The following is a 12914-nucleotide window of genomic DNA, read 5'->3' on the forward strand; positions in this document are numbered from 1 at the left end:
CTCTCCACACTGTAATTTTTTGGATCCACCTCCCGTCCTTCATTCTGGCTACATGGCCCGCCCAATTCCACTTCAGCCATGCTACTCGCTCTATGACATCTGTGACGCCTGTCCTTCTGATTTCATCGTTTCTGACCCTGTCTCTGAGAGTCAGTCCAAGTAGTGACCGTTCCATTCTTCTTTGGGCCACTCTAAGTTTCGTTGCTGTGGCCTCGGTTAACGATAATGTTTCGGCTCCGTAAGTCATGACTGGAAGCACACATTGGTTGAACGTCTTCCTTTTCAAATAATTTGGCAAGTTGCTCTTGAAGATGTCTGATAGAGCTCCATATGCGGCCCATGCTAAGATGATCCTTCTCTGTAATTCGGCAGTTTGATTGTCCCTGGCAATTTGGATTTCATGCCCTAAGTATTTATATTTATGGACCAATGCTATTTCGTTGACGTCGACTTTTGGATTTTCGTGTGGTACCAGGTTTGTCATGTATTGTGTCTTTTCAAAATTTATGTTTAAACCAACTTTTTTACAGGCGGCATCTAACTCAGTAAGCATAGTTCTAATCTCTTTTAAGTTGTCTGTTATAAGAACTATGTCGTCTGTGAATCGTAGGTGGGAGAGCCTTTCACCGTTGATATTTATTCCTTTGGCGTCCCACTCCAATTGTTTGAAAGCATGTTCAAGTACTGCCGTAAAGAGTTTGGGAGATAACGTGTCTCCCTGTCTAATTCCTCGTTTGATTTTTATAGATTTGGTATATTTGTGTAGTCGGACAGTCATAGTTGCATTATTGTATATGTTCGCTATCAGTTTGGAGTACCGATAATCCATACGACTTTCCTCCAGTGCTCTCATTATGCTGTTAATTTCTATCGTATCAAATGCTTTGCGAAAGTCTACGAAAGCCAGGACCAATGCATGGTCGGTTGTATTCGATATATTTTTCTATAATTCCTTTTATGCAGTGTAGGAGGTCGTTAGTGCCAAAGTTTTTCCTAAAACCCGCCTGTTCTCTAGGTTGGTAAAAATCCAATTTTGTTTCCAGTCTATTTGTTATTATTCTTGTGAATAACTTGTAGAGGTGGTCTAATAGGCTTATGGGCCGGTAATTCTCGAGGTCTGTTGGAGCTCTCTTTTTGTGTAATAAGATGGTAAGTGCACTGTGCCATCTTGTAGGTGTTTCACTTTCGTGCAGACATAAGTTGAACAATTCCTTTATGTTGTTTAAAAGTCTGTCTCCTCCAATCTTTACGGCTTCTATAACGATATTGTCTTCTCCCGGAGCTTTATTTCTTTTCATTTTTCTCAACGCGTTCCTGATTTCATCTGTTGATATATCCGGCATCAATTCCGATCCTTGGTTGACTAACCTTTTTCCTGAATCTTCTAGTGGCTCATAGTGGTTTTGTTGGCTGTTGTATAGTTCTGTATAGAAGTCTTCTACTACCCTTAATAATTCATCTCTGTTGATGATGATATTTCCATCTTTATCCTTTAATTTCGTTATTTCTTTTTTGCCGTTTGTTAATTGTCTTCTTAGAACTTTGAGGCTCTTGTTATCTTCAATTGTTTGTTGAATTTGTTCGTTGTTACGTTTTCGGTTGTCCGTCCTAATAGATTTTTGTATTCTTTTACTTATCTCTCTAAGTTCATGGTGTTATTTACTTCTATTACTTTGCATTTTTCTCCGCTCTTCCATTAATGCTTGTGTTTGGGGGCTTATTATTTTGTTATATGATGTCTTTTGCCAGTGTATCTTTTGGCTCTCTTCTATAGCTTCTATTATAATGTCATTAAGGGTGTTAACATTTAGGTCTGTAGTCCTATCGCTTTCGAGAATGCTGTTGATATGTTCTTCAAATGCATTTATATTTTTAGGTTCGGTCCAGGTAGTTGTGGATTTCTTTTTGATCATGCGGTATCTCTCTTTCCCAAGGTCTATTTCTATCGAGGCTTTTACCATTCTGTCGTCGCTACCTGTTGAAAACTGATTTAGAACTGTAACGTCTTTAAACATTTGCTTCTTGTCGGTGATTATAAAATCGATCTCGTTCCTAGTTTTTCCATTTGGGCTCTGCCACGTCCATCTAAGATGTTCTTTTTTGTAGAAGAAGCTGTTCATTTGGAATAGATTTTTCTTCAGCAGGAAACTAAGTAAAGTTTCACCGCGTTCGTTTCTATCTCCCAAACCAAATTTTCCCAGTGCTGTTTCTGTATCGTCTGCCTTTCACCCCGTTTTAGTGTTAAAGTCACCGCATATTATGGTATAGTGTGTTGTTGTATCATTTAAGGCTAGAACAAGGTCGTCGTAGAATTCCTCTACTTCGTAGTCCGCATGGCCACTTGTTGGGGCATATACCTGTACGATTTTTAAGGCATAACGTTCATTTAGTTTTAAGGTTAAAGAAACTACTCAAGTAGAGAAACTTTTTACTGATATGATGTTGCTTTCATGCTTTCTATGTACAAAGAAGCCAACGCCTCCCGTTGTTTCAGTTTCACTGCCGACCTGATAGAATAAATGACCTGATTTCAGCTTTTTCAGGCTTTCTCCTCTCTGTTTTACCTCGCTAACGCCTATCACATCCCATTTAATTTTCGACATTTCTGCTTCCATCTCTATGATTCGTTCTTCAGTTGCCAGGGATCTAGCATTATATGTAGCGACGTTGAGGTTTAAGGGTTTTCTAGGTTTGGTATGTTTACTTGTCATAATCTTGTCCCCCCAGAATCCGAATTCGTGGGACAGACTATCAGTTTAGTGCGAGATTCTGGAAATTTTTTCCTACTCGCCTGGGGTGTTTCCTTTTAGATAATGACATTTTAATTTTCTTTTAGGGGTATTTGGCGTGATTTTAAAACCTGCCGCGCTTGCCAAGACGTGTTGGTGAATTATATTTCCTTAATTCCAGTTGTTCCCGTACTTCTGCTGATACTCGGTCGTCAGAGCCTCGTTTGTGGTAACAGGGTTCACCAACGTGAAGGTGAGGTTGACATTTGAGTAGGAGAGGCTATTTGAGACGCATCACTACCCCATCAAAACCCCTTATACTTCCACCAAAACCATTTGTACTTATATCTCAGATATTAATAGATATTATTAAAGTATGTTCCTGCATTTATTTTTAAAAAATATATATGTTACCGTAAAAACCCGATTTCAGTTAAAACCCGAATTTACTAGGAAAAACTAGTTTTAAATATGGGCTTTAGAAAATTCTAGTTTTAACTAGTGAAAACTAGAACTATCAAATATTTTCAGTTAATTCTAGTTGAGACTAAACATATTTCAGTCAAAACTAGTTTTTACTAAACTTTTTAGTAATTTCCAGATTCAACTAAAACTCGGTAAATAATTTGCTACCCCGGTGGTTTGCAAATAATTTCTCTAAAACGTAAAATACTGGACAAGATCGTAAACGTAAAAAACGCAAGTCCTTTGACCACGCTGGCGCTGTTGTGTTATTGTCTTGCATCCACGCTGCTAACGTTTTCTCGATGTCTTGGTTAGCTTGCTCTACTGAACCTTGACTCTGGTTGTACCTTGGTTTTCCATGAACTAATTTTGCCTTAGGCCAGTATGACATTCAGTCGTGTGATGAATTACCGAAGTTATTTTTAACGTTTGCGTTAAAGTTAACATAACTATAACATATAACTATCTCCATAACTATAAAATGAAAACTCGGTGTGATGGATCATCCACCGTTATGAGATGAGTTATTTCTCAGACGTTATCGGGATCGGGCGGAAGAAAATATTAAGTTGTTTAAAAAGAGAACCTTATGTAGAATCTGTACAAGTTGGAGCGAGAAAGAGAATCACGAGAAGTTGGTATACCTACCTACCGGCTACCGATGACTGAACAGCTGTTCTCTGTTCGGTGTGGTTCGGTGGTGAATCGTAAAAGTAGATACTTATACTAAATTTACATTCAAGATGCAGTAGAAATAAACAAACCAAGACACGTTAAATGCTACTAGGAGCACTCCCGGATCATAATTTACAATGTATAAACTTTGGAAATCATGATTTGGGATTTACAATGTATATTGATACATTGTAAATTACGATTCGGGAGTGTTTCTAGTGGCATTTAACGTGTCTTGGTTTGTTTATTTCTACTGCATCTTGATTGTAAATTTAGTATAAAACGCTTGGATTTGGATGTTTATAAATATAAATTTCAATTTGGATCTCTCGATTTGATTTTTGTATAACTTTTAAAATTGCAATACCCTTCTAGTTTTAAATTATTAGCTTCCTTTTTCATTTTTATTATTGTTTTAATTTTATTACCTACGTGTTTTTAATTGTTATCTTAGGTCTATGTTTTTGATAATTTTGTGCTGCTTTATAGTTGATCTTAAGTTTGATTTATTAAAAATAAAATGCCGCACAAGGTCCTGGGACAACCTGAAGCAGCGTTCTACGTTAAATATTCACTTGATTTCTATCTAAAAACAAATCAAAACATAAATCTAACCTTACAATCCTTAACATAACTATAGAGTTATCTCATAACTTGAGGTTTAACGTCGCGTATAAAGTGACAGACAGTTGATATACCAGATAACTCAAGAACTGTCAAGAAATAACGCAAGTAGTTAAGTATGATACATCACACCAATTCGATGATTATAACATAACTACAGGATAACTTTACGTTAACGATAACTTCGGTCATCCATCACAGGGCTGACCGCATTTATAACTGAATTACCGACCTCATAACCTAAAATGCATGCATGTAAAAAGTCAAGAATATATCCGTTAATTATTGATAAGCAACTTCTTCCGCCCTCTTACTTTGTAATGGTCTCAACAAAACAAATGTTGTTAAATGGTCCTGGTAAACCATAATAAACTTGTAGCTGTGATCCTCTTGTGATTGCATATCGATCAAATTTACCTAACAGCGACTATTCATTTCTGAATGCAATATAGGTTTCGACACAAGACCCCTCTTCGCTTTACTCTTCTTCCGATGACAGGTTTCACAAATTGATATAAAATTATTAAACATATCAATTGTTATATTTGCGTATTTTCTGGCGGTTTCAGTCTTCAACCTATCCAGGCTTCCATGACCAATAGCAACGTGGGCTGCTTCAATTATGTCAAAAATGTCTTCAGCAGGTAAATACATAATATTTGATGAGTTCAATTCTAGAAGCGAACTTTTTTATTTCGCCAACTTCAACAATTCTAAATCGTTTTAGTGTTTTCTGGGAAGACAGTTCCACATCTTGTACTTCGGCAATTAATTTATTATACATGCTTTTGGTCACAACATTGTAGTGGCTTTCTTTCTTCTTTTCCAAAAAACTTTCTTTCCACTCTCTTATATCTCTGCTCTCAACCTGATCTTCGACATTATCACTCATAATGAATAATACAGTGTTGCAATAATATTACAGTAATAATATTAAAAATACGATTTGGCTTTTTCGGGGTAGGGTTAGTGACGAAGGCGGCCGGTCGGTAACAAACTAGTGTGTGCAACTGTTGATTTTTATGCATCGTTTTTATTGGTTATATTATATTATAACCAATAAAAACGATGCATAAAAATCACACACTGTGTGATTTTTATGCATCGTTTTTATTGGTTATAATATAATATAACCAATAAAAACGATGCATAAAAATCAACAGTTGCACACACTAGTTTGTTACCGACCGGCCGCCTTCGTCACTAACCCTACCCCGAAAAAGCCAAATCGTATTTTTGTCTCTTCTTGCAACTATTTTAACTGATATTCGCTATTAATTCCAGTAAAAACTAGTTTGAACTAGCATAAACTACTGTAACTGAAATTTGTTCGGGATTTCTAGTTTTAACTGAATTTAGCAGTCACATGTAGTTTTGACTAGTTAAAACTAGAATTGTCTAAAGTCCATAGTTAAAACTAGTTTTTCCTAGTAAATTCGGGTTTTAACTGAAATCGGGTTTTAACGGTAACATATATATTTAACCGACTTTAAAATTGGTATTTTTTCACGTTTCAAGTCTCGATTAAAAAATATTTAAATTTTCCCATTTTTTCCAATTTTTCCAATGGGTTGAAAAAAAAAAAACGGAAAAAAACCTGTTTTTCCGATGTGTTAAATCTCTAGTCTTCCCCTTGGTCTTTCAGTTTCTGGTTTCCATCTGGTTATCTTCTTAATCAGTAGGTCGTTATTCCTTCTCTTTATGTGTCCCAGCCATCTCAGCCTCTGCGCTTAATAAATCTAACTATGTCTTCTCCCTTCATTATGTCTCTTAGTTCATGGTTCATTCTTCTTCTCATTTCTCCGTTGTCCATTCTTATCGGGCCCATAATCCGTCTGAGGATTTTCCTTTCGAATATTCTCAATTTTCCTTAATATTTTTCCATGAGGCACATTGTCTCAGCTGCGTACGTAACTACTGGTCTGATTGCAACTGTATATTTTTAGTTTTGTATTTCTGGATAAGTTCTTGTCCTTCATTAGCCTATGATATCCCCAGTATGTTTTGTTGCCTACTATTATTCGCTCCATTATTTCTTCACTCATCAATACCAAATTATTATTATTATAGGATTAATAGTAAAATCATTCTATAATAACTTACTAATGAAGTAAAAACCTCACATGTAGGTAGGTGGTATATAATTTATTAAAAATTTTTTTCTAAAAATGATCCAAGATGGATAAAATCACAAACGTTTTCGGACCAATCAGTCCATCATCAGGTGGTAGAAACCTAAAATAAGCAAACCACTGTATTAAAAAAGCCAAGATGAAATTTGACTGTCTGAAAGTTAGGAAAATTACAACAACATGTGGTTACTTACTTCAGATCCAAAGTAGTTGGAACTAGCTACATATTTAGGTCAAAAGACCTTAATGTAATAATAATTATGCCATTTAGGCTACAAAAATGTCGACAATAAGTCGATGTCACAAGAAATTAAATTGCAACGGTATTACAAAGTGGTCTTCATCTTGGCCTCAAACTGACAGACTAAAATATGACATTGAACGGATATTGACATTAGTGACAATTAGTGAATTCACTAATTCTTTTACCTTATAATTATTATCTAATAATTTTCTTTTTATTTTATTTTTATTTTTCTTCAGTTTATTTTTCCTTTTGTTCTTCTTTTTACCAAGTGACGTCATTACCTGTTGGCAAAATTTTCGCTTTCACCGCCATGAAATTTTCATAAATAATTTCATGTGACTATTAATTTAAATTGTTTATTCTTACTCATTTATTTAATATCTAATTAAATTCATTCAGTTAAGTAAAAATATTTTTTATATTTTTTGCATTTCTAAAATACAATATAACTACATACACATAAAATTCCCTAGAAGGTATTGTCAATATCCGTTCAATGTCATATTTTAGTCTGTCAGTTTGAGGCCAAGATGAAGACCACTTTGTAATACCGTTGCAATTTAATTTCTTGTGACATCGACTTATTGTCGACATTTTTGTAGCCTAAATGGCATAATTATTATTACATTAAGGTCTTTTGACCTAAATATGTAGCTAGTTCCAACTACTTTGGATCTGAAGTAAGTAACCACATGTTGTAATTTTCCTAACTTTCAGACAGTCAAATTTCATCTTGGCTTTTTTAATACAGTGGTTTGCTTATTTTAGGTTTCTACCACCTGATGATGGACTGATTGGTCCGAAAACGTTTGTGATTTTATCCATCTTGGATCATTTTTAGAAAAAAATTTTTAATAAATTATACCACCTACCTACATGTGAGGTTTTTACTTCATTAGTAAGTTTTTATTATGGTATACAGCCAATGAGAGGAATCTTTTCCTTTATATTCTATAATAAGGTCAAATCGCAAATTAAGATATTACAAAACGTAACAGCAGGACTTTAGCTTGTAGTTATACAAATCATGGAAAATTAACAACAAGAACAAAAATAAACAGAAATACTACAATGAAGAGCATATCAATGTAGGCTACTAGATAAGTATGGGCAATGAAAGAATGGATGAAGCAAAGATTAAGAACAATACAGATCGATCGATCGCTGGAGACAAGCAATGGGAAAATCAAGACCAAATTATTGTCAAACTACGAATAAGACAAATTAATAAAATACGAACCAAAAAATAATTAATACGGGTACAGGCATTTACAGAAAATGTCCAATCACAGAATCCCAGAAGTGTTAAAACAGAATCATAACCAACTAAAGTATTCAAGTACAATGACATATAACTCATTTGACGCCATACTTCCGGTTGCTACTCTTACATATTGACTAACTGTTAATTTGATCGTAAATATGTAATATTAATATTTAACTTATTTTTGTGAATAATTCTACCTCTTGCACTTCTAATGAAGCCAACAATATCTTGGCGAAACATTATGTTGACGAGAAAATATAATCATTATTTTAATTCCAGACCGACAGAACCTGATATACTATATACCATACCAGATAAGATAACATGTCACAGAAATAGATGACAAAATGAACAAATTTTGCATTTGCAATTAGTGATCAAACTGTACAGGGTGAGGCAAATAAAGGGCCTATTAGAAATATCTCGAGAACTAAAGGCAACAGAATCATGAAAATTGGAATAAAGTGGTTTTGAAGGATGATCTATTAAAAGAAAATATTTTCATCTCTTTGCAACTTCCGGTTATACCGGAAGTTGCTTATAACTTCGTTTTTTTAAATGGGACACCCTGTATATTTTCACATTTTTGGATTCTCTTCGATGTCTTCTTTCTTAAAATATGAGATTTTGTATACAGGGTATTTTAAAAGATAATTAAGTTTTTTTATTAATTTCGTAGCAAAATTAACACCCTGTAGAATTGTAGTACATAGTTTGACATCTAAAACTCTACTTACGTTCAAATAATTTTTAACATAGGTACTCTACTACTGTTAAGAATCATTAGTATAGCTAAATTTTTAATTTTAGTATACAGGGTTGGTCAAAACTCGGAATGAGTATTTTCTGAGTTTTCTTAAATGGAACACCCTGTATTTTAGTATTGTAATGAAATGATATTTTATGGTACTTTTTTATTTCTTAAGCATTCCCTATACCTAACGGCTTTAATTTGTGCTTAATTGTTAATCGCACCAACAATCTTAACTACGTAGGTATTTTGATAGCTAAACCATTATTGGTAATTTTAAGGACCAGTCTGGATTAATATGTATTTATTTCTGAAAAATTGTTTGGGATTGAGTATTTTCACGGCCCATGTAATAAAATTCTACGTATTTTCTCTTGTAATTAATGTTTAGCTTGAATCACCAATAACTCACAAATTAAAGCAGTTAGGTATAGGGAATGCTTAAGAAATAAAAAAGTACCATAAAATATCAATTTATTACAATACAAAATACAGGGTGTTCCATTTAAGAAAACTCAGAAAATACTCATTCCGAGTTTCGACCAACCCTGTATACTAAAATTAAAAATTTAGCTATACTAATGATTCTTAACAATAGTAGAGTATATTAAAAATCATTTGAACGTAAGTAGAGTTTTAGATCTCAAACTACTACAATTCTACAGGGTGTGAATGTTGCTACGAAATTAATAAAAAACGTAATTATCTTTTAAAATATCCTGTATAATATTACAAAACCTCATATTTTAAGAAAGAAGACATCGAAGCCAATCCAAAAATGTAAAAATATACAGGGTGTCCCATTAAAAAAAAAACGAAGTTATAAGCAACTTCCGGTATAACCGGAAGTTGCAAAGAGATGAAAATATTTTCATTTAATAGATCATCCTTCAAAACCCCTTCATTCCAATTTTCATGATTCTGTTGCCTTTAGTTCTCGAGATATTTCTAATAGGTCAGTTATCTGCCTCACCCTATATATTGTATAGGCCAAAGAAATTAAATTATTTAAAAATGACACCACACTAGAAAAACTTTGAGATGTCATTTACATTTTTGTTATCTTGGAGACCTATTCCACAGGCCTTTAAATATTACCATTTTTCTCAATAAAAGTGTAAATACTTCGATAAATATTAAGATTAGACCTATAAAACCTTATACAAACTTAATATTTTAAAAAAATATATTCAAAAATGTTTTAATATATAGGGTGTACCATTAAAAAAACAACTTTGGTTCATTCCGTTGTTCCGACTGACCCTGTATAATCGAATATAATTTTAAGTTATGGCCGTCTTCGAAACACATTACTTTTGTTAAACGATTTGTTTGTATACCCCATAGTTTATCCGTAATCAAAGAAAACCAGAGGTTTGGCGCACTCTGTATATAAAAAATATAACTAAACAATTATATAGGGTGTCCTAAAAGTAGTGGGACGGTCGAATATTTCACGAAATGAACAACGGATCAAAAAACTGAAAATACGTATTCGATATTTTTCAAAAAATCTATCGATACCAAACACCAAACGGTACCATGGTACCGTTTGGTACAGGATATGGTACCAAACACGACCTCTCACTCCATCTCCTGGAGGTGGGATGGGGGGTAACTTTAAAATCTTAAATAGAAACCCCTATTTTTTGTTGCAGATTTGGATTCGTTACTTAAAAATAAGCCACTTTTAATCGAGACATTTTTTCGAATTGTGAATAGATGGCTTTATAATTGTAAAAAACGATTTATCGTGATACCCTATACTAAAATCCCAATAAAGATGCACTAGAAAAAAAAAACAAACCAAGACCCTTGAATGTTACAAGGATGAAGGAGCTCCCAAATCATGATTTGTAATGTATACAGGGTGTTAGTAAATAAGTATGAAAAATTTTAAGGGCTAATTCTACATGAAAAAATAATGCCGGTTGGCTCTATAAACATATGTCCGCAAATGTTTCATTTCCGAGATACGGGATGTTAAAATTTTTATTTCAAACTGCTCATTTATTTATTGCTCTAGACCAGTTGAGCTATGAAAATGAAATTTGGTGAGTTTGAGAAGGTAGTTATTTCACATTTTTTGACATACAAATAAGAATTTTGTATTCATCATTGGCACGCCTACGGGTAATAGTCTGCATTTTTTTAAAGAGAAAAATAGTACGCCATTGAGATATTTCGAATTAAAAATTATTTTTAAATTCCACGTCTAAGTTTTAATAAAAAATCTCTCTTGCCTTTTTTTCATATGGTGCACCGTTTTTATGCAGAAAAATAAAACATATTGACGCGTATTTTTCATTTTTAATACATTATCAAGAAATATCCAATATAATAATACTAAACTAGAACAATAACAGAAAATATTACTAATAAGATTTTAACTAGGTGCAGAGCTACAACAAATGTTAAAAATGACCTCCTTTAGAGGTTACAGAAAAATTTTATATTCATCATTGGCGCGCGTACGTGTAATGGTTTGAATTTTTTTAAGAGAAAAATAGTACGCCACTGAGATATGTCAAATTAAAAATAATTTTTGAATTTCTGGTTTAATTTACGATAAAAAATCTTTCTTGCCTTTTTTTATATGCGGCACGGTTTTTATGCAAAATAATAAAACATCTTAACGTTTACAAAATATTTGAACTAAGTTTCTATGCATATGGAAACTACCTCAAATACTTTGTAAGCGTTAAGATGTTTTATTTTTTTTATAAAAAACGGCGCCTTGCATGAAAAAAAGGCAGGAAAGATTTTTTGTCGTAAATTGAACGAGGAATTCAAAAATAATTTTTAGTTTGACATTTCTCAGTGGCGTACCATTTTTTTCTTAAAAAAATTCAGACCATTACCCGTACGCACGCCTATAATGGATATAAAATTCTTCTGTTACCTGTAAAGGAGATCATTTTAAACATTTCGTGCAGCTTTGTACCTAGTTTAAATCTTATTAGTAATATCTTCTGTTATTGTTCTAGTTTAGTATTATTATATTGGATAGTTCTTGATAATGTATTAAGAAATGAAAAATACGCGCCAAGATGTTTTATTTTTCTGCATAAAAAAGGTACACCATATGAAAAAAGGCAAGAAAGGTTTTTTATTAATAATTAAACGTGGAATTTAAAAATAATTTTTATTTTGAAATATCTCAGTGGCGTACTATTTTTTCCTTTAAAAAATTCAGACTATTACCCGTATGCGCGCCAATGATGAATACAAAGTTCTTAACTGTATGTCAAAAAATGCGCAAAAACTACCTCCTAAAACTCACCAAATTTCATTTTCATAGCTCAACTGGTTTTAGAGAAATAAATATACAGGATGTAACAAAAATACAGGTCATAAATTTAACCACATATTCTGGGACCAAAATAGTTTGATTGAACCTAACTTACCTTAGTACAAATGTCCACATAAAAAAAGTTACAGCCCTTTGAAATTACAAAATGAAAATCGATTTTTTCCAATATATCGAAAACTATTAGAGATCTTTTAATGAAAATAGACATGTGGCATTCCTATGGCAGTAGTATCTTAAGAAAAAATTATAGTGAAATTTGGACACCCCATAAAAATTGTATGGGGTTTTGTTCCTTTAAACCCCCCAAACTTTTGTGTACGTTCCAATTTAACTATTATTGTAGTACCATTAGTTAAACACAGTATTTTAAAAACTTTTTTGCCTCTTAGTACTTTTTCGAAAAGTCAGTTTTTATCGAGATATTTTGAATATTTGTCAAATCCACCACATATTTGTATATGGCTAAGTACGATTATGGAGACTTGGTAATAATATGAAAATTTATTTAAGATTTACATTTTTAGGTATATTTTGAACCATATTAAAAAAGAAGTAATATCTCGATAAAAAGTGCCTTCTCGAAAAAATACAAATAGGCAAAAAAGTTTTAAAAACACTGTGTTTAACTAATGGTACCGAAGTAAAAGTTTAATTGGAACATACACAAACATTTGGGGGGTTTAAAGGAACAAAACCCCCATAAAATTTTTA

This window comes from Diabrotica virgifera, chromosome 10, assembly GCF_917563875.1.
Source record: "Diabrotica virgifera virgifera chromosome 10, PGI_DIABVI_V3a".
Classification (NCBI taxonomy): domain Eukaryota; kingdom Metazoa; phylum Arthropoda; class Insecta; order Coleoptera; family Chrysomelidae; genus Diabrotica; species Diabrotica virgifera.